This window comes from Anomaloglossus baeobatrachus, chromosome 9, assembly GCF_048569485.1.
Source record: "Anomaloglossus baeobatrachus isolate aAnoBae1 chromosome 9, aAnoBae1.hap1, whole genome shotgun sequence".
In the NCBI taxonomy this organism is placed as follows: domain Eukaryota; kingdom Metazoa; phylum Chordata; class Amphibia; order Anura; family Aromobatidae; genus Anomaloglossus; species Anomaloglossus baeobatrachus.
In genome coordinates, this window is record NC_134361.1 from 162,745,857 (window position 1) to 162,768,480 (window position 22,624).

General features: G+C 45.8%; 7 non-coding genes and 2 pseudogenes across 7 annotated transcripts; all 9 read left to right on the forward strand.

The window, feature by feature from the left end:
* The first annotated feature begins 1,331 nt into the window (after positions 1-1,331).
* On the forward strand, positions 1,332-1,522 carry LOC142252454 (U2 spliceosomal RNA). Its single transcript, XR_012725831.1, has one exon. It is a non-coding gene; the product is annotated as a U2 spliceosomal RNA (small nuclear RNA).
* A 1,548-nt stretch (positions 1,523-3,070) lies between these two features.
* Positions 3,071-3,275, forward strand: LOC142253365 (U2 spliceosomal RNA; annotated as a pseudogene).
* A 1,554-nt stretch (positions 3,276-4,829) lies between these two features.
* Positions 4,830-5,027, forward strand: LOC142253439 (U2 spliceosomal RNA). Its single transcript, XR_012726722.1, has one exon. It is a non-coding gene; the product is annotated as a U2 spliceosomal RNA (small nuclear RNA).
* Positions 5,028-6,407: 1,380 nt separating this feature from the next.
* On the forward strand, positions 6,408-6,598 carry LOC142252456 (U2 spliceosomal RNA). The gene has a single exon (XR_012725833.1). It is a non-coding gene; the product is annotated as a U2 spliceosomal RNA (small nuclear RNA).
* Positions 6,599-7,979: 1,381 nt separating this feature from the next.
* On the forward strand, positions 7,980-8,131 carry LOC142253568 (U2 spliceosomal RNA; annotated as a pseudogene).
* An 8,498-nt stretch (positions 8,132-16,629) lies between these two features.
* Positions 16,630-16,825, forward strand: LOC142253194 (U2 spliceosomal RNA). The gene has a single exon (XR_012726507.1). It is a non-coding gene; the product is annotated as a U2 spliceosomal RNA (small nuclear RNA).
* Positions 16,826-18,984: 2,159 nt separating this feature from the next.
* Positions 18,985-19,180, forward strand: LOC142253231 (U2 spliceosomal RNA). Its single transcript, XR_012726542.1, has one exon. It is a non-coding gene; the product is annotated as a U2 spliceosomal RNA (small nuclear RNA).
* Positions 19,181-20,561: 1,381 nt separating this feature from the next.
* LOC142252458 (U2 spliceosomal RNA) lies at positions 20,562-20,752 on the forward strand. Its single transcript, XR_012725834.1, has one exon. It is a non-coding gene; the product is annotated as a U2 spliceosomal RNA (small nuclear RNA).
* A 1,381-nt stretch (positions 20,753-22,133) lies between these two features.
* On the forward strand, positions 22,134-22,324 carry LOC142252858 (U2 spliceosomal RNA). Its single transcript, XR_012726224.1, has one exon. It is a non-coding gene; the product is annotated as a U2 spliceosomal RNA (small nuclear RNA).
* Positions 22,325-22,624: the final 300 nt, after the last annotated feature.

Below are 22,624 nucleotides of genomic sequence, written 5' to 3' on the forward strand. Positions count from 1 at the left end.
CCGATTTAATGAATTGGAAGAAAGCATACGTCTTCATATGCACCTCAATACTTCCTCCTTTTGTTTTTTATCTTTCACACTTTTTACTTTCTTTATTCATCCAAATAGCAAACTCATCACCACTCAACCTGACCAACTCGACTATGTCCCGTGCTGCAGTATCTTGTTCTCTGTCTTATCTAGATCATTTGCAATTGAATGGAATAGATCCCTTTTGGACAAAGTGGATTCACCTGCTGCTGCAGTGACCACAGGTGTGATAAGATCTAGAATTGGCATCTGGTGCGATCTCTCCGCTTCCACTCCAAAGAAAGTTACCTGTTTATTCCTATCATGCATTGGTTTTTGGGGTTTTCTTTGAGCAATGATGATGTCTTGAGTGGGCTGTTGGCTCCCTCACCTGGAGGAAGAGTTTGCTTGCTCTTGGACATTCTAAAAGAGAGGTCATGATAGACATTTAGCTTCTGAACCCAATTGGGGACAGTCATGGGTGATGAATGTTTTGCAACCTGCTGCGCAGCCTGATACCGCAATATAAGGAACGTCAAATACTAAGAATGGGCGGCCTATGAAAGAATTACTACTTTCATTAAGTACACTTAAACGGCTAATTGGGAATAGACAAACTGTAAAAAGCCCTCTGAGAAAGCCCCCCTCTAACCTTTGTTAGTAAGCTTTTCTGTAGTCTGCCTGTTGATGTATTTTCCGTTTGAACAGTGCACAACATGAAGAGACGGAACACTGGCGGCTTGTCACAATGCCCCCCGCTGACATCACAATAGCGCTGCTGCCTAGAAAGCTAGCTGCGCAGCAGAAGTTTCTCTTTGGGTGGGAGGTGGGCTAGTGGAAGGAGGGGGCAAGCTTTTTTTTTTTTTTTTTTCTCGGGTGGTAGGGGGATGATAGGAGAAGGGATGCGGGTGGTGAGATGGGTACAGAGGGCAGGGTTTGGGGCTGGGAAGGGAAGGGAAAAGATTAGGGTTTGGGGATGATGAAAGGGCTTTCTACGGGTAAGGATGGCAAAGGGTGGCAGTGACGGAAAGTCAGGCAACCTGTCCTGTCCGTCTTTTTGTATCATGAATTGAAAAGACTGCAAGGGGGAGGGGAGTTGCTTGCGCCCAAAAGGAGGAGTTATTCAGATTCATTGCAGTGGGCGGCGGCTGCAAAACGCACCATTCTTCTTGTTTTTGCTCTGCAAAGCAGCCTTTTCAAGGGTTGGCTTGGGTGACAAAATGTCTTGTGTAGGCGTGGGTTTGTCTCCCTCTCGCTCTCTCTCCCTAAGATGTGTCCGGCATAGGCCAGGGTGCCACTCGAGGCCCAAACCAATTCTGGTTATCGCTTCTCGGCCTTTTGGCTAAGATCAAGTGTAGTATCTGTTCTTATCAGTTTAATATCTGATACGTCCCCTATCTGGGGACCATATATTAAATGGATTTTTAGAACAGGGAGATGGAAAAAGAGCTTGCTCTGTCCACTCCACGCATTGACCTGGTATTGCAGTACCTCCAGGACCGGTGCACCCCTTCTTAACCCAGTTTCCAAAAGCAGAACTCAATTCACCTGATTCATATTAGCCCGATTTAATGAATTGGAAGAAAGCATACGTCTTCATATGCACCTCAATACTTCCTCCTTTTGTTTTTTATCTTTCACACTTTTTACTTTCTTTATTCATCCAAATAGCAAACTCATCACCACTCAACCTGACCAACTCGACTATGTCCCGTGCTGCAGTATCTTGTTCTCTGTCTTATCTAGATCATTTGCAATTGAATGGAATAGATCCCTTTTGGACAAAGTGGATTCACCTGCTGCTGCAGTGACCACAGGTGTGATAAGATCTAGAATTGGCATCTGGTGCGATCTCTCCGCTTCCACTCCAAAGAAAGTTACCTGTTTATTCCTATCATGCATTGGTTTTTGGGGTTTTCTTTGAGCAATGATGATGTCTTGAGTGGGCTGTTGGCTCCCTCACCTGGAGGAAGAGTTTGCTTGCTCTTGGACATTCTAAAAGAGAGGTCATGATAGACATTTAGCTTCTGAACCCAATTGGGGACAGTCATGGGTGATGAATGTTTTGCAACCTGCTGCGCAGCCTGATACCGCAATATAAGGAACGTCAAATACTAAGAATGGGCGGCCTATGAAAGAATTACTACTTTCATTAAGTACACTTAAACGGCTAATTGGGAATAGACAAACTGTAAAAAGCCCTCTGAGAAAGCCCCCCTCTAACCTTTGTTAGTAAGCTTTTCTGTAGTCTGCCTGTTGATGTATTTTCCGTTTGAACAGTGCACAACATGAAGAGACGGAACACTGGCGGCTTGTCACAATGCCCCCCGCTGACATCACAATAGCGCTGCTGCCTAGAAAGCTAGCTGCGCAGCAGAAGTTTCTCTTTGGGTGGGAGGTGGGCTAGTGGAAGGAGGGGGCAAGCTTTTTTTTTTTTTTTTTCTCGGGTGGTAGGGGGATGATAGGAGAAGGGATGCGGGTGGTGAGATGGGTACAGAGGGCAGGGTTTGGGGCTGGGAAGGGAAGGGAAAAGATTAGGGTTTGGGGATGATGAAAGGGCTTTCTACGGGTAAGGATGGCAAAGGGTGGCAGTGACGGAAAGTCAGGCAACCTGTCCTGTCCGTCTTTTTGTATCATGAATTGAAAAGACTGCAAGGGGGAGGGGAGTTGCTTGCGCCCAAAAGGAGGAGTTATTCAGATTCATTGCAGTGGGCGGCGGCTGCAAAACGCACCATTCTTCTTGTTTTTGCTCTGCAAAGCAGCCTTTTCAAGGGTTGGCTTGGGTGACAAAATGTCTTGTGTAGGCGTGGGTTTGTCTCCCTCTCGCTCTCTCTCCCTAAGATGTGTCCGGCATAGGCCAGGGTGCCACTCGAGGCCCAAACCAATTCTGGTTATCGCTTCTCGGCCTTTTGGCTAAGATCAAGTGTAGTTTGGGATGGTATTACCTTGGTTGGTGCTGAAAGGTGCCAGGGTATTGCACAACTGCTGGCCTTGGGGGAGTGTGCATCGTAGGATGTCATAGCCCTCTTGTGACGGACAGTTACCTGGGCAACGAGAGGCGGTCACTTTTTTATTTTCAAACTCATCCTTCAAAAAAAAAAAAAAAAAAAAAATCTGTTCTTATCAGTTTAATATCTGATACGTCCCCTATCTGGGGACCATATATTAAATGGATTTTTAGAACAGGGAGATGGAAAAAGAGCTTGCTCTGTCCACTCCACGCATTGACCTGGTATTGCAGTACCTCCAGGACCGGTGCACCCCTTCTTAACCCAGTTTCCAAAAGCAGAACTCAATTCACCTGATTCATATTAGCCCGATTTAATGAATTGGAAGAAAGCATACGTCTTCATATGCACCTCAATACTTCCTCCTTTTGTTTTTTATCTTTCACACTTTTTACTTTCTTTATTCATCCAAATAGCAAACTCATCACCACTCAACCTGACCAACTCGACTATGTCCCGTGCTGCAGTATCTTGTTCTCTGTCTTATCTAGATCATTTGCAATTGAATGGAATAGATCCCTTTTGGACAAAGTGGATTTACCTGCTGCTGCAGTGACCACAGGTGTGATAAGATCTAGAATTGGCATCTGGTGCGATCTCTCCGCTTCCACTCCAAAGAAAGTTACCTGTTTATTCCTATCATGCATTGGTTTTTGGGGTTTTCTTTGAGCAATGATGATGTCTTGAGTGGGCTGTTGGCTCCCTCACCTGGAGGAAGAGTTTGCTTGCTCTTGGACATTCTAAAAGAGAGGTCATGATAGACATTTAGCTTCTGAACCCAATTGGGGACAGTCATGGGTGATGAATGTTTTGCAACCTGCTGCGCAGCCTGATACCGCAATATAAGGAACGTCAAATACTAAGAATGGGCGGCCTATGAAAGAATTACTACTTTCATTAAGTACACTTAAACGGCTAATTGGGAATAGACAAACTGTAAAAAGCCCTCTGAGAAAGCCCCCCTCTAACCTTTTTTAGTAAGCTTTTCTGTAGTCTGCCTGTTGATGTATTTTCCGTTTGAACAGTGCACAACATGAAGAGACGGAACACTGGCGGCTTGTCACAATGCCCCCCGCTGACATCACAATAGCGCTGCTGCCTAGAAAGCTAGCTGCGCAGCAGAAGTTTCTCTTTGGGTGGGAGGTGGGCTAGTGGAAGGAGGGGGCAAGCTTTTTTTTTTTTTTTTTTCTCGGGTGGTAGGGGGATGATAGGAGAAGGGATGCGGGTGGTGAGATGGGTACAGAGGGCAGGGTTTGGGGCTGGGAAGGGAAGGGAAAAGATTAGGGTTTGGGGATGATGAAAGGGCTTTCTACGGGTAAGGATGGCAAAGGGTGGCAGTGACGGAAAGTCAGGCAACCTGTCCTGTCCGTCTTTTTGTATCATGAATTGAAAAGACTGCAAGGGGGAGGGGAGTTGCTTGCGCCCAAAAGGAGGAGTTATTCAGATTCATTGCAGTGGGCGGCGGCTGCAAAACGCACCATTCTTCTTGTTTTTGCTCTGCAAAGCAGCCTTTTCAAGGGTTGGCTTGGGTGACAAAATGTCTTGTGTAGGCGTGGGTTTGTCTCCCTCTCGCTCTCTCTCCCTAAGATGTGTCCGGCATAGGCCAGGGTGCCACTCGAGGCCCAAACCAATTCTGGTTATTGCTTCTCGGCCTTTTGGCTAAGATCAAGTGTAGTTTGGGAGGGTACTACCTTGGTTGGTGCTGAAAGGTGCCAGGGTATTGCACAACTGCTGGCCTTGGGGGAGTGTGCATCGTGGGATGTCATAGCCCTCTTGTGACGGACAGTTACCTGGGCAACGAGAGGCGGTCACTTTCTTATTTTCAAACTCATCCTTCAAAAAAAAAAAAAAAAAAAATCTGTTCTTATCAGTTTAATATCTGATACGTCCCCTATCTGGGGACCATATATTAAATGGATTTTTAGAACAGGGAGATGGAAAAAGAGCTTGCTCTGTCCACTCCACGCATTGACCTGGTATTGCAGTACCTCCAGGACCGGTGCACCCCTTCTTAACCCAGTTTCCAAAAGCAGAACTCAATTCACCTGATTCATATTAGCCCGATTTAATGAATTGGAAGAAAGCATACGTCTTCATATGCACCTCAATACTTCCTCCTTTTGTTTTTTATCTTTCACACTTTTTACTTTCTTTATTCATCCAAATAGCAAACTCATCACCACTCAACCTGACCAACTCGACTATGTCCCGTGCTGCAGTATCTTGTTCTCTGTCTTATCTAGATCATTTGCAATTGAATGGAATAGATCCCTTTTGGACAAAGTGGATTCACCTGCTGCTGCAGTGACCACAGGTGTGATAAGATCTAGAATTGGCATCTGGTGCGATCTCTCCGCTTCCACTCCAAAGAAAGTTACCTGTTTATTCCTATCATGCATTGGTTTTTGGGGTTTTCTTTGAGCAATGATGATGTCTTGAGTGGGCTGTTGGCTCCCTCACCTGGAGGAAGAGTTTGCTTGCTCTTGGACATTCTAAAAGAGAGGTCATGATAGACATTTAGCTTCTGAACCCAATTGGGGACAGTCATGGGTGATGAATGTTTTGCAACCTGCTGCGCAGCCTGATACCGCAATATAAGGAACGTCAAATACTAAGAATGGGCGGCCTATGAAAGAATTACTACTTTCATTAAGTACACTTAAACGGCTAATTGGGAATAGACAAACTGTAAAAAGCCCTCTGAGAAAGCCCCCCTCTAACCTTTGTTAGTAAGCTTTTCTGTAGTCTGCCTGTTGATGTATTTTCCGTTTGAACAGTGCACAACATGAAGAGACGGAACACTGGCGGCTTGTCACAATGCCCCCCGCTGACATCACAATAGCGCTGCTGCCTAGAAAGCTAGCTGCGCAGCAGAAGTTTCTCTTTGGGTGGGAGGTGGGCTAGTGGAAGGAGGGGGCAAGCTTTTTTTTTTTTTTTTTCTCGGGTGGTAGGGGGATGATAGGAGAAGGGATGCGGGTGGTGAGATGGGTACAGAGGGCAGGGTTTGGGGCTGGGAAGGGAAGGGAAAAGATTAGGGTTTGGGGATGATGAAAGGGCTTTCTACGGGTAAGGATGGCAAAGGGTGGCAGTGACGGAAAGTCAGGCAACCTGTCTTGTCCGTCTTTTTGTATCATGAATTGAAAAGACTGCAAGGGGGAGGGGAGTTGCTTGCGCCCAAAAGGAGGAGTTATTCAGATTCATTGCAGTGGGCGGCGGCTGCAAAACGCACCATTCTTCTTGTTTTTGCTCTGCAAAGCAGCCTTTTCAAGGGTTGGCTTGGGTGACAAAATGTCTTGTGTAGGCGTGGGTTTGTCTCCCTCTCGCTCTCTCTCCCTAAGATGTGTCCGGCATAGGCCAGGGTGCCACTCGAGGCCCAAACCAATTCTGGTTATCGCTTCTCGGCCTTTTGGCTAAGATCAAGTGTAGTATCTGTTCTTATCAGTTTAATATCTGATACGTCCCCTATCTGGGGACCATATATTAAATGGATTTTTAGAACAGGGAGATGGAAAAAGAGCTTGCTCTGTCCACTCCACGCATTGACCTGGTATTGCAGTACCTCCAGGACCGGTGCACCCCTTCTTAACCCAGTTTCCAAAAGCAGAACTCAATTCACCTGATTCATATTAGCCCGATTTAATGAATTGGAAGAAAGCATACGTCTTCATATGCACCTCAATACTTCCTCCTTTTGTTTTTTATCTTTCACACTTTTTACTTTCTTTATTCATCCAAATAGCAAACTCATCACCACTCAACCTGACCAACTCGACTATGTCCCGTGCTGCAGTATCTTGTTCTCTGTCTTATCTAGATCATTTGCAATTGAATGGAATAGATCCCTTTTGGACAAAGTGGATTCACCTGCTGCTGCAGTGACCACAGGTGTGATAAGATCTAGAATTGGCATCTGGTGCGATCTCTCCGCTTCCACTCCAAAGAAAGTTACCTGTTTATTCCTATCATGCATTGGTTTTTGGGGTTTTCTTTGAGCAATGATGATGTCTTGAGTGGGCTGTTGGCTCCCTCACCTGGAGGAAGAGTTTGCTTGCTCTTGGACATTCTAAAAGAGAGGTCATGATAGACATTTAGCTTCTGAACCCAATTGGGGACAGTCATGGGTGATGAATGTTTTGCAACCTGCTGCGCAGCCTGATACCGCAATATAAGGAACGTCAAATACTAAGAATGGGCGGCCTATGAAAGAATTACTACTTTCATTAAGTACACTTAAACGGCTAATTGGGAATAGACAAACTGTAAAAAGCCCTCTGAGAAAGCCCCCCTCTAACCTTTGTTAGTAAGCTTTTCTGTAGTCTGCCTGTTGATGTATTTTCCGTTTGAACAGTGCACAACATGAAGAGACGGAACACTGGCGGCTTGTCACAATGCCCCCCGCTGACATCACAATAGCGCTGCTGCCTAGAAAGCTAGCTGCGCAGCAGAAGTTTCTCTTTGGGTGGGAGGTGGGCTAGTGGAAGGAGGGGGCAAGCTTTTTTTTTTTTTTTTTTCTCGGGTGGTAGGGGGATGATAGGAGAAGGGATGCGGGTGGTGAGATGGGTACAGAGGGCAGGGTTTGGGGCTGGGAAGGGAAGGGAAAAGATTAGGGTTTGGGGATGATGAAAGGGCTTTCTACGGGTAAGGATGGCAAAGGGTGGCAGTGACGGAAAGTCAGGCAACCTGTCCTGTCCGTCTTTTTGTATCATGAATTGAAAAGACTGCAAGGGGGAGGGGAGTTGCTTGCGCCCAAAAGGAGGAGTTATTCAGATTCATTGCAGTGGGCGGCGGCTGCAAAACGCACCATTCTTCTTGTTTTTGCTCTGCAAAGCAGCCTTTTCAAGGGTTGGCTTGGGTGACAAAATGTCTTGTGTAGGCGTGGGTTTGTCTCCCTCTCGCTCTCTCTCCCTAAGATGTGTCCGGCATAGGCCAGGGTGCCACTCGAGGCCCAAACCAATTCTGGTTATCGCTTCTCGGCCTTTTGGCTAAGATCAAGTGTAGTATCTGTTCGGCCTTTTGGCTAAGATCAAGTGTAGTGTTGTTCGAAGAGGTGGTTTAAGCTCCAGGCCACCTTAGTACAATGATACAATGCACACTGGAAGGTTGCGCTTGCTAGTACTCTGGGTGGATAGTATATTCATCTAGTGGAAAGCATGGCCCTACCAGGATCGAGGCTATTAGACTGAGTAAGGGTGGGGGGCTATGGTACAACGTGCCCCAGGACTGACGACCCTGGAGTGAGTCTGAGCTTGCTGGCTTGGGACCCCGGCAAGCCTTGGGCTCTGTAGCACACCGTACCTTGCCTTTTCATACTTTTTGAGCATATTACCCTATCCCGGCCTTCTGGCTAGGAAGGGAAATTTTTATAATCCCGGTCGGAGGTCTGGTCAGCTTTGGGCTGAGAAACTAACACCCGGTTGGAGGTCCGGGTCAGCTTCGGCTGAGAAACCAACACCCGGTTGGAGGTCTGGGTCAGCTTCGGCTGAGAAACCAACACCCGGTTGGAGGTCCGGTTAGCCTTGGGCTGAGAAACCAACACCGGTTGACGGTCCGGGCAGTTTCGGCTGCGAAACCAACAACTAGTAGCTCTCTACTCCACTTGGGTAAGATATCCTATAAACAACAATCAGGTCCACACAGCAAATATACGTGTGATCATACTCAATTTATTAAATGTTACAAAAACATACATATAAAATTGTGACAATGCAAATTCATAGATAGAAGCTACACAGATAGCTTCTTCTTCTTATGACACTCTCTTTGTGCCTTCTGTGGAATTCCAGCGTTTGGTGTGGAACCTGACCTGAGACCACATGGACCACACAAGAATATGGATATCGGCATGATGGACAATATATCCGGATTCCTTATTGACAACAGTCAAGATGATGACATATAGAAATATAGACGATAGTAATTAATCCATATTGTATGTATATACTTAAGTCATATGTGTTGTTGGCGTGTGGTGGACACATTCTGCGGTCTACTCAACTGGACAGGCCGTCAGTATATGTGTTCTGTTGTAGATCAGAGTAACATGGGGAAATTCTCTGCAATCATAAGGGTTCTGTTTGTGGTTGGGCATATGGTGGTGTCGACATGTGGGCGATAGGTCACGTTGGTCTGCGATGTGTTGTGTGTATGTTGCGGTGTTGATTTGGGGGCCTGATGGGCCATGATGGGCTAGCCGGATCAGCTATACTCCACATTAGCTTGACCCACACATTATGGATGCTCCGTGCATGCATGCGTCCAAAATAATGGCATCTAGATGAGTGGACAGTCACATAAAGAAATCTGATGATTCGTGAGACATTATCGGTCCCATTGGACACATTCATGCACGGAATGTTTTGAAACTGTACATTGCATGGCATATGCATATTGGGCTGTAGAACGCGTGATATATATGCATATATAACTGCCGATTCCTATGTACGGTTGTCTGGGATTGGTGTAATATGTCCGTTATGGGCATGTAACTGAGATCTATCTTGTTAATATGCATGTGAGATAGTATTTGTCAACTTTTGCACCCACTCTGCGCTCATGTTTGACATATGTTACCACAGTACATATGTATCTTAGTTTGATATATTCAGACAAGCATTATTATCAACAGGATATAGGGTGAGGATGATGTTTAGATGATGGGTCGCGTGAGCATGCAGCGTGCGGTGCGCATCTGTTATTTGTTAGGCCTTGGATGAACGGACATGTTCCCCATATTGTGTACATTCCATGTATGTATGCATCCAAATTACTGATACCCGAAAGATTGGATACCTATACATGGACACCGAATGATCCGTGAGGAATTACCTGCCCTATTGGACACATCCATACATGGAATTTTAGATATTCAATATCATGTGGCATATGCACGCGGAGCTGGAGAATGCGTGACGCATGCGCACATATTACTGTGTATATTTTTGCACGCTTGCCTATGATTGGCGGCATGCGTCCTGTATGAGCATATGTTTTAAATGTGTCTCCTTATATGTATGTGAAGAGGTGCAGAGTAACATGTTCATCTGCTCTACGCGCATGCAGGAGGCACGCCGCCCCAGCATCTGGGCCTTGTGCCCTGACCCAATTTACTATGCATCTCCACACCGTAAGGTACCACCTATGTGGCCAGGGCTCCACTCACCATGTGATCCGGGGGCCGCTCTGCAGTCATGCGCTGTGCTGATCCCATGGGTGACGCGCCACCGGAGCGAGTGACATGGGGGCGAGACTTCGGTCCGGTCTCCATGGACACACCACGTCACAGGGACGCGTACCGCGTCACGCGCGGTCACGTGGACTGTTGACGTGCTCGCAGTGCGACTCACCCATGGGACGCTCATCATGACGCTCTGAGCGCCCGTGTCCGGCAAATGACCAGCAGCTGGGAGCAATTCCACTTAGTATATCTAAGGCACACACTACACCACTGACATGCCTCCTGACGAAACCGGAAACGGTGAAACGCGCGTCGAGGTGGGAGTGGCTACACGGGCAGGTGCATACCGAATAGACACATGGCTGCAGGTAACTTATTATTATAGTCCTGTATCAGTGTAGGGGCACTATAGATGATTGATAGAGACGGCTGAGTGATAGCGCAATTCTGAGGATCTCGGTTTAATAAGGGATGATGAACCTTAATTAACTATGTGTGTATTGATACCACCAGTACCCTCAATGTTAATCAGAGCCCATAGATAATCTGCCATTATACATTTGTGTCTGCGGAGTGCACTGGTCCCGTGTGGTCACCCTGAGTAGTGCGACTCTTTCCCTATTCCATATCTGTGTAGCTTCTATCTATGAATTTGCATTGTCACAATTTTATATGTATGTTTTTGTAACATTTAATAAATTGAGTATGATCACACGTATATTTGCTGTGTGGACCTGATTGTTGTTTATAGGATATCTTATTCCCAGGGACACGTTGTATGACATATATGAGGCTAATTATAGGTTGCATGCTATTTTCTCTTTTCTGTATTTTCAGATGCCTCGAGCACTAGCTACATGGACTATAAAAAACGAGATAAAGCTTGGATTAATCAGATAGGCTCACTGTTTGGTGAGGGGGGAGTCGTTGAGAGTGAAACTTGTAATGTTAGGGATTTGAAACTCAAGGTCACCAACTCGTTAAAAAAACGTACGCGCCTGTGGTGGAATAAGGTATCGCTAGAGAACTACCTTCAGAAAAACATTATCCCTCGAGGACTTAGATTACAGACATTCCCCACTACTGTAACGCCTGATCCATTATTCATAGAGAGATGGGAGGATACGCTGACTAAATGTTCTCGCACATTAATTGAACTACTGATAGGATTGGATAAAAAATCTATAGAGACTGTAGAAAAGGATATTGATACATATAGAACAGAAATCCAGGAGAACCTCTCATCGGAGGAATTCTCCAAATTTGATAAAGATCTGGAGGTGGAAATCAATAAATGTGAAAAAGAGGTACAGGAAAGAAAAATTAAAAAATTCCAGAGAGATCTTTCCGACTACCAAGACAAAAAAGTATATCGGTGGTACAATAACAATCAAGGACACAGAAACAGACGAGGATCACAAGCCTCTTCTGTTACATCTAATCAATCTGAAGAAACATGTGGAGAACATTTTTTAGCCAAGCGGCAAGGGAGGGGAGATGGTCCAGAACGAAACCCTCCGTCAACTGCCCAAAATCCAGGAAGTTCTGGAAGAGTTCTAAGGAATCAGAAAAAGTGGGGATACAAAACAAAGATAAATTAAAGGTAATTAACCTGTCGAGTAAAAACCTTACCAGTGCACAGATATGTGTACTGGAGAAAGGGCTTACTTTTTCCCCCACGGCACATGTAGATCATTTTACACTCATAAAGGACTTAGAGCTTTTTGCCAGAAAGCTACGATATAAAAAGGTCTTTGCCTCAAAAGATGGCGATGGTTTTCCCACTTTCAGAGAACAACAAGCGTTATCTGATCTCCAAACATTGTTGGATGAACAAGAGATTGAGGAACCTATACACTCTCGGTTCCCTACATACCTGCACAGCCGGACGCAAGCTTTTCCCCCCCATGGTATCAGCCCAAATGTTGATATCTTTGTCAAATTAGTCAAAAAAGAAATATTGACTATTTCAGAAAAAACAAGAAATTATAATCTGACAGCTCAGGAGAGAAGAGCCATTAAAGAACTAAGAGATATGAAGGATGTGGTTATAAAACCGGCCGATAAGGGGGGGAACCTTGTTGTGTGGCCTGCAGGTATGTATGAAGGTGAAGCATTCCGACAACTTAATGTCGCTAGCTGCTATCAAAGATTAAGTAATAACCCGACAACTCAATATAAAAAAACATTAGATGGAATTATTGAGAATGGATTTAGGAGGGGAATTATTACTGAGAAAATGAGGGATGGCCTTATTACTAAATGCCCGAGGATTCCGACTTTCTATCTAACCCCTAAGATTCATAAAAATAAAGATAACCCCCCGGGAAGACCAATTGTATCAGGCATAGGGGGGCTAAATGAGAAGATCTGTAGATTCATTGACTTTTACCTCCAGGGGTGTGTCGGGACTCTGCCATCACACATCAGAGACTCAACTGATGTACTGAAGCGGCTACACAATGTCCAATTAGAACCGGACATGTTACTGGTAACATGTGACGTAGAGTCGCTGTACACATCTATTGCGCATAGCCATGGCACCACTGCATCGAGAACCTACTTGCGAATGACGAATATGGATGATGATCTGATTAACTTTGTAATGGAATTGCTAGACTTCATATTGAAACACAACTATTTTTTATTTAAGGACCGCTATTACCTACAGCTCCAGGGAGTGGCAATGGGGGCGACTTGTGCGCCCTCATATGCTAACCTCTTCCTGGGGCTGTGGGAGCGGGAGGTTGTGCAATCCATAGAGGGCTTCGATGCAGTGGTGTCATGGTACAGGTATATAGATGACATACTATTTGTGTGGCAGGGCTCTGAAGCATCCCTGGTTGGGTTTCTACAACAACTTAATAATAATCAATTGAACATTAAACTTACATCTAAATATGACTACAACAAAGCGGAATTCCTGGACATTTCAATAATTAGAGGTGAGGATGGCGGCATAGTGACAGACGTTTTTCGCAAAAGCACCGCGACCAATTCACTTCTACACGCATCCTCCTCTCACCACCCACAAACAATCAAGGCAGTACCAACAGGACAATTCCTGCGTATGCGCAGGATCTGTTCAAGGGAGGAGGATTTTGAGGCTCAAGCTACCCGACTCAGTACCTGTCTTAAAGAGAGAGGTTATAAACCTCAAAGCATTAAACAGGGCTTTACCAGGGCATGCAATAGTAAGCGAGAGACATTACTTATGTCACATAGGGACAACACTGAGTTACAACCTGTCAGATTTATCTCCAATTTTAACACCAAATGGCATGATATAAGAAATATTTTCCAAAAACATTGGGGGATCCTGTTAGCAGACCAAGATTTGGCGAAACATCTTACAACTTACCCATCCATCACTTGGCGGAGATCGAGAAATCTAAAAGACCTTCTTACCCGTAGCCACTATGTCCCGCTACTTCAAAATCCATTCACCCAGAAGAGACCCAAATGGGGTTGCTTCCAATGTGGTAGCTGTACGGCATGTAGATACATAGAGAGAAGCACCACATTTGTGAATAGTGCAGAAACCAAATGCTTTTCCATCACGCATAATATAACATGCAAAACTGACATGGTAATTTACTATGCTAGCTGTCCCTGTAAAAAAATCTATATAGGGATGACCACCAGACAGCTACGGGTGAGAATACTGGAACACGCTCGGGATATTGTAAACGCCCAAGGATGTAAAGACAGTAGTGAGCTAAAAACTATACCACGGCACTTTTTTAACCACCATAAGTGTAATCCCAAGGACTTAAGAGTCAAAGGTATAGACCATGTCAGTTTGGGTGCGAGAGGGGGTGACTACAGGACAGAACTGCTAAAAAAGGAGACAAAATGGATGGTCATCCTCGACACTGTTATGCCTATTGGTCTCAATGAGGCCTTGAGTTTCAAACCCTTCTTACCATTGTAGCGCGAATTTTAAGTTGTACATATTGTATTTATATTTTAATTTTCTTTTCTCTTCTTCTTCTTCTTATGACACTCTCTTTGTGCCTTCTGTGGAATTCCAGCGTTTGGTGTGGAACCTGACCTGAGACCACATGGACCACACAAGAATATGGATATCGGCATGATGGACAATATATCCGGATTCCTTATTGACAACAGTCAAGATGATGACATATAGAAATATAGACGATAGTAATTAATCCATATTGTATGTATATACTTAAGTCATATGTGTTGTTGGCGTGTGGTGGACACATTCTGCGGTCTACTCAACTGGACAGGCCGTCAGTATATGTGTTCTGTTGTAGATCAGAGTAACATGGGGAAATTCTCTGCAATCATAAGGGTTCTGTTTGTGGTTGGGCATATGGTGGTGTCGACATGTGGGCGATAGGTCACGTTGGTCTGCGATGTGTTGTGTGTATGTTGCGGTGTTGATTTGGGGGCCTGATGGGCCATGATGGGCTAGCCGGATCAGCTATACTCCACATTAGCTTGACCCACACATTATGGATGCTCCGTGCATGCATGCGTCCAAAATAATGGCATCTAGATGAGTGGACAGTCACATAAAGAAATCTGATGATTCGTGAGACATTATCGGTCCCATTGGACACATTCATGCACGGAATGTTTTGAAACTGTACATTGCATGGCATATGCATATTGGGCTGTAGAACGCGTGATATATATGCATATATAACTGCCGATTCCTATGTACGGTTGTCTGGGATTGGTGTAATATGTCCGTTATGGGCATGTAACTGAGATCTATCTTGTTAATATGCATGTGAGATAGTATTTGTCAACTTTTGCACCCACTCTGCGCTCATGTTTGACATATGTTACCACAGTACATATGTATCTTAGTTTGATATATTCAGACAAGCATTATTATCAACAGGATATAGGGTGAGGATGATGTTTAGATGATGGGTCGCGTGAGCATGCAGCGTGCGGTGCGCATCTGTTATTTGTTAGGCCTTGGATGAACGGACATGTTCCCCATATTGTGTACATTCCATGTATGTATGCATCCAAATTACTGATACCCGAAAGATTGGATACCTATACATGGACACCGAATGATCCGTGAGGAATTACCTGCCCTATTGGACACATCCATACATGGAATTTTAGATATTCAATATCATGTGGCATATGCACGCGGAGCTGGAGAATGCGTGACGCATGCGCACATATTACTGTGTATATTTTTGCACGCTTGCCTATGATTGGCGGCATGCGTCCTGTATGAGCATATGTTTTAAATGTGTCTCCTTATATGTATGTGAAGAGGTGCAGAGTAACATGTTCATCTGCTCTACGCGCATGCAGGAGGCACGCCGCCCCAGCATCTGGGCCTTGTGCCCTGACCCAATTTACTATGCATCTCCACACCGTAAGGTACCACCTATGTGGCCAGGGCTCCACTCACCATGTGATCCGGGGGCCGCTCTGCAGTCATGCGCTGTGCTGATCCCATGGGTGACGCGCCACCGGAGCGAGTGACATGGGGGCGAGACTTCGGTCCGGTCTCCATGGACACACCACGTCACAGGGACGCGTACCGCGTCACGCGCGGTCACGTGGACTGTTGACGTGCTCGCAGTGCGACTCACCCATGGGACGCTCATCATGACGCTCTGAGCGCCCGTGTCCGGCAAATGACCAGCAGCTGGGAGCAATTCCACTTAGTATATCTAAGGCACACACTACACCACTGACATGCCTCCTGACGAAACCGGAAACGGTGAAACGCGCGTCGAGGTGGGAGTGGCTACACGGGCAGGTGCATACCGAATAGACACATGGCTGCAGGTAACTTATTATTATAGTCCTGTATCAGTGTAGGGGCACTATAGATGATTGATAGAGACGGCTGAGTGATAGCGCAATTCTGAGGATCTCGGTTTAATAAGGGATGATGAACCTTAATTAACTATGTGTGTATTGATACCACCAGTACCCTCAATGTTAATCAGAGCCCATAGATAATCTGCCATTATACATTTGTGTCTGCGGAGTGCACTGGTCCCGTGTGGTCACCCTGAGTAGTGCGACTCTTTCCCTATTCCATATCTGTGTAGCTTCTATCTATGAATTTGCATTGTCACAATTTTATATGTATGTTTTTGTAACATTTAATAAATTGAGTATGATCACACGTATATTTGCTGTGTGGACCTGATTGTTGTTTATAGGATATCTTATTCCCAGGGACACGTTGTATGACATATATGAGGCTAATTATAGGTTGCATCCACTTGGGTAAGATGCCTGGGTGGACGCTGGGAGCAACGACAAGGCTCAACCAGGCTTCGGCTTGGGGGAGCACCGAAGATCCCTGACCCTTGCTGTGGCCTTCTGGCTCGGAGGGACGGGGTTGATTTTTGGGGACCCTCTCCTCACGGTGGGGTCCACACGAATCCTAGCCTTTGCACTGTTTTTGGTGTGACTTCGGTCATGCATTTTTTGTGGTGCTTTGGAAAGCTTCATTAAATCAAAATCTGTTCTTATCAGTTTAATATCTGATACGTCCCCTATCTGGGGACCATATATTAAATGGATTTTTAGAACAGGGAGATGGAAAAAGAGCTTGCTCTGTCCACTCCACGCATTGACCTGGTATTGCAGTACCTCCAGGACCGGTGCACCCCTTCTTAACCCAGTTTCCAAAAGCAGAACTCAATTCACCTGATTCATATTAGCCCGATTTAATGAATTGGAAGAAAGCATACGTCTTCATATGCACCTCAATACTTCCTCCTTTTGTTTTTTATCTTTCACACTTTTTACTTTCTTTATTCATCCAAATAGCAAACTCATCACCACTCAACCTGACCAACTCGACTATGTCCCGTGCTGCAGTATCTTGTTCTCTGTCTTATCTAGATCATTTGCAATTGAATGGAATAGATCCCTTTTGGACAAAGTGGATTCACCTGCTGCTGCAGTGACCACAGGTGTGATAAGATCTAGAATTGGCATCTGGTGCGATCTCTCCGCTTCCACTCCAAAGAAAGTTACCTGTTTATTCCTATCATGCATTGGTTTTTGGGGTTTTCTTTGAGCAATGATGATGTCTTGAGTGGGCTGTTGGCTCCCTCACCTGGAGGAAGAGTTTGCTTGCTCTTGGACATTCTAAAAGAGAGGTCATGATAGACATTTAGCTTCTGAACCCAATTGGGGACAGTCATGGGTGATGAATGTTTTGCAACCTGCTGCGCAGCCTGATACCGCAATATAAGGAACGTCAAATACTAAGAATGGGCGGCCTATGAAAGAATTACTACTTTCATTAAGTACACTTAAACGGCTAATTGGGAATAGACAAACTGTAAAAAGCCCTCTGAGAAAGCCCCCCTCTAACCTTTGTTAGTAAGCTTTTCTGTAGTCTGCCTGTTGATGTATTTTCCGTTTGAACAGTGCACAACATGAAGAGACGGAACACTGGCGGCTTGTCACAATGCCCCCCGCTGACATCACAATAGCGCTGCTGCCTAGAAAGCTAGCTGCGCAGCAGAAGTTTCTCTTTGGGTGGGAGGTGGGCTAGTGGAAGGAGGGGGCAAGCTTTTTTTTTTTTTTTTTTCTCGGGTGGTAGGGGGATGATAGGAGAAGGGATGCGGGTGGTGAGATGGGTACAGAGGGCAGGGTTTGGGGCTGGGAAGGGAAGGGAAAAGATTAGGGTTTGGGGATGATGAAAGGGCTTTCTACGGGTAAGGATGGCAAAGGGTGGCAGTGACGGAAAGTCAGGCAACCTGTCCTGTCCGTCTTTTTGTATCATGAATTGAAAAGACTGCAAGGGGGAGGGGAGTTGCTTGCGCCCAAAAGGAGGAGTTATTCAGATTCATTGCAGTGGGCGGCGGCTGCAAAACGCACCATTCTTCTTGTTTTTGCTCTGCAAAGCAGCCTTTTCAAGGGTTGGCTTGGGTGACAAAATGTCTTGTGTAGGCGTGGGTTTGTCTCCCTCTCGCTCTCTCTCCCTAAGATGTGTCCGGCATAGGCCAGGGTGCCACTCGAGGCCCAAACCAATTCTGGTTATCGCTTCTCGGCCTTTTGGCTAAGATCAAGTGTAGGAAGGTTGCGCTTGTTAGTACTTTGGGAGGATAGTATATCCATCTAGAGGAAACCATGGCCCTACCAGGATCGAGGCTATTAGACTGAGTAAGTGTGGGGGTTATGGTGCAATGTGCCCCAGGAATGGACACCCTGGAGGGAGTCTGAACTTGCTAGGTTGGGACCCTGGTAAGCCTCAGACTCTGTCGCACGCCGCGCCTTGCCTATTCATACTTTCCAAGCATATTGCCCTATCCCGGCCTTCTGGCTAAGAAGGGAAATTTTTATAATCCCGGTCGGAGGTCCGGTCAGCTTTGGGCTGAGAAACCAACACCCGGTTGGAGGTCCGGGTCAGCTTTGGCTGAGAAACCAACACCCGGTTGGAGGTCCGGTTAGCCTTGGGCTGAGAAACCAACACCCGGTTGGAGGTCCGGTCAGCCTTGGGCTGAGAAACCAACACCCCGGTTGGAGGTCCGGTCAGCCTTGGGCTGAGAAACCAACACCGGTTGACGGTCCGGGCAGTCTCGGCTGCGAAACCAACGACTAGTAGCTCCCTACTCCACTTGGGTAAGATGCCTCGGTGGACGCTGGGAGCAACAACAAGGCTCAACCAGGCTTCGGCTTGGGGGAGCACCGAAGATCCCTGACCCTCGCTGTGGCCTTCTGGCTCGGAGGGACGCGGTTGATTTTTGGGGATCCTCTTCTCACGGAGGGGTCCACACGAATCCTAGCCTTTGCACTGTTTTTGGTGTGACTTCGGTCATGCATTTTTGCGGTGCTTTGGAAAGCTTCATTAAATCAAAAATCTGTTCTTATCAGTTTAATATCTGATACGTCCCCTATCTGGGGACCATATATTAAATGGATTTTTAGAACAGGGAGATGGAAAAAGAGCTTGCTCTGTCCACTCCACGCATTGACCTGGTATTGCAGTACCTCCAGGACCGGTGCACCCCTTCTTAACCCAGTTTCCAAAAGCAGAACTCAATTCACCTGATTCATATTAGCCCGATTTAATGAATTGGAAGAAAGCATACGTCTTCATATGCACCTCAATACTTCCTCCTTTTGTTTTTTATCTTTCACACTTTTTACTTTCTTTATTCATCCAAATAGCAAACTCATCACCACTCAACCTGACCAACTCGACTATGTCCCGTGCTGCAGTATCTTGTTCTCTGTCTTATCTAGATCATTTGCAATTGAATGGAATAGATCCCTTTTGGACAAAGTGGATTCACCTGCTGCTGCAGTGACCACAGGTGTGATAAGATCTAGAATTGGCATCTGGTGCGATCTCTCCGCTTCCACTCCAAAGAAAGTTACCTGTTTATTCCTATCATGCATTGGTTTTTGGGGTTTTCTTTGAGCAATGATGATGTCTTGAGTGGGCTGTTGGCTCCCTCACCTGGAGGAAGAGTTTGCTTGCTCTTGGACATTCTAAAAGAGAGGTCATGATAGACATTTAGCTTCTGAACCCAATTGGGGACAGTCATGGGTGATGAATGTTTTGCAACCTGCTGCGCAGCCTGATACCGCAATATAAGGAACGTCAAATACTAAGAATGGGCGGCCTATGAAAGAATTACTACTTTCATTAAGTACACTTAAACGGCTAATTGGGAATAGACAAACTGTAAAAAGCCCTCTGAGAAAGCCCCCCTCTAACCTTTGTTAGTAAGCTTTTCTGTAGTCTGCCTGTTGATGTATTTTCCGTTTGAACAGTGCACAACATGAAGAGACGGAACACTGGCGGCTTGTCACAATGCCCCCCGCTGACATCACAATAGCGCTGCTGCCTAGAAAGCTAGCTGCGCAGCAGAAGTTTCTCTTTGGGTGGGAGGTGGGCTAGTGGAAGGAGGGGGCAAGCTTTTTTTTTTTTTTTTTTCTCGGGTGGTAGGGGGATGATAGGAGAAGGGATGCGGGTGGTGAGATGGGTACAGAGGGCAGGGTTTGGGGCTGGGAAGGGAAGGGAAAAGATTAGGGTTTGGGGATGATGAAAGGGCTTTCTACGGGTAAGGATGGCAAAGGGTGGCAGTGACGGAAAGTCAGGCAACCTGTCCTGTCCGTCTTTTTGTATCATGAATTGAAAAGACTGCAAGGGGGAGGGGAGTTGCTTGCGCCCAAAAGGAGGAGTTATTCAGATTCATTGCAGTGGGCGGCGGCTGCAAAACGCACCATTCTTCTTGTTTTTGCTCTGCAAAGCAGCCTTTTCAAGGGTTGGCTTGGGTGACAAAATGTCTTGTGTAGGCGTGGGTTTGTCTCCCTCTCGCTCTCTCTCCCTAAGATGTGTCCGGCATAGGCCAGGGTGCCACTCGAGGCCCAAACCAATTCTGGTTATCGCTTCTCGGCCTTTTGGCTAAGATCAAGTGTAGTATCTGTTCTTATCAGTTTAATATCTGATACGTCCCCTATCTGGGGACCATATATTAAATGGATTTTTAGAACAGGGAGATGGAAAAAGAGCTTGCTCTGTCCACTCCACGCATTGACCTGGTATTGCAGTACCTCCAGGACCGGTGCACCCCTTCTTAACCCAGTTTCCAAAAGCAGAACTCAATTCACCTGATTCATATTAGCCCGATTTAATGAATTGGAAGAAAGCATACGTCTTCATATGCACCTCAATACTTCCTCCTTTTGTTTTTTATCTTTCACACTTTTTACTTTCTTTATTCATCCAAATAGCAAACTCATCACCACTCAACCTGACCAACTCGACTATGTCCCGTGCTGCAGTATCTTGTTCTCTGTCTTATCTAGATCATTTGCAATTGAATGGAATAGATCCCTTTTGGACAAAGTGGATTCACCTGCTGCTGCAGTGACCACAGGTGTGATAAGATCTAGAATTGGCATCTGGTGCGATCTCTCCGCTTCCACTCCAAAGAAAGTTACCTGTTTATTCCTATCATGCATTGGTTTTTGGGGTTTTCTTTGAGCAATGATGATGTCTTGAGTGGGCTGTTGGCTCCCTCACCTGGAGGAAGAGTTTGCTTGCTCTTGGACATTCTAAAAGAGAGGTCATGATAGACATTTAGCTTCTGAACCCAATTGGGGACAGTCATGGGTGATGAATGTTTTGCAACCTGCTGCGCAGCCTGATACCGCAATATAAGGAACGTCAAATACTAAGAATGGGCGGCCTATGAAAGAATTACTACTTTCATTAAGTACACTTAAACGGCTAATTGGGAATAGACAAACTGTAAAAAGCCCTCTGAGAAAGCCCCCCTCTAACCTTTGTTAGTAAGCTTTTCTGTAGTCTGCCTGTTGATGTATTTTCCGTTTGAACAGTGCACAACATGAAGAGACGGAACACTGGCGGCTTGTCACAATGCCCCCCGCTGACATCACAATAGCGCTGCTGCCTAGAAAGCTAGCTGCGCAGCAGAAGTTTCTCTTTGGGTGGGAGGTGGGCTAGTGGAAGGAGGGGGCAAGCTTTTTTTTTTTTTTTTTTCTCGGGTGGTAGGGGGATGATAGGAGAAGGGATGCGGGTGGTGAGATGGGTACAGAGGGCAGGGTTTGGGGCTGGGAAGGGAAGGGAAAAGATTAGGGTTTGGGGATGATGAAAGGGCTTTCTACGGGTAAGGATGGCAAAGGGTGGCAGTGACGGAAAGTCAGGCAACCTGTCCTGTCCGTCTTTTTGTATCATGAATTGAAAAGACTGCAAGGGGGAGGGGAGTTGCTTGCGCCCAAAAGGAGGAGTTATTCAGATTCATTGCAGTGGGCGGCGGCTGCAAAACGCACCATTCTTCTTGTTTTTGCTCTGCAAAGCAGCCTTTTCAAGGGTTGGCTTGGGTGACAAAATGTCTTGTGTAGGCGTGGGTTTGTCTCCCTCTCGCTCTCTCTCCCTAAGATGTGTCCGGCATAGGCCAGGGTGCCACTCGAGGCCCAAACCAATTCTGGTTATCGCTTCTCGGCCTGTTGGCTAAGATCAAGTGTAGTATCTGTTCTTATCAGTTTAATATCTGATACGTCCCCTATCTGGGGACCATATATTAAATGGATTTTTAGAACAGGGAGATGGAAAAAGAGCTTGCTCTGTCCACTCCACGCATTGACCTGGTATTGCACTACCTCCAGGACCGGTGCACCCCTTCTTAACCCAGTTTCCAAAAGCAGAACTCAATTCACCTGATTCATATTAGCCCGATTTAATGAATTGGAAGAAAGCATACGTCTTCATATGCACCTCAATACTTCCTCCTTTTGTTTTTTATCTTTCACACTTTTTACTTTCTTTATTCATCCAAATAGCAAACTCATCACCACTCAACCTGACCAACTCGACTATGTCCCGTGCTGCAGTATCTTGTTCTCTGTCTTATCTAGATCATTTGCAATTGAATGGAATAGATCCCTTTTGGACAAAGTGGATTCACCTGCTGCTGCAGTGACC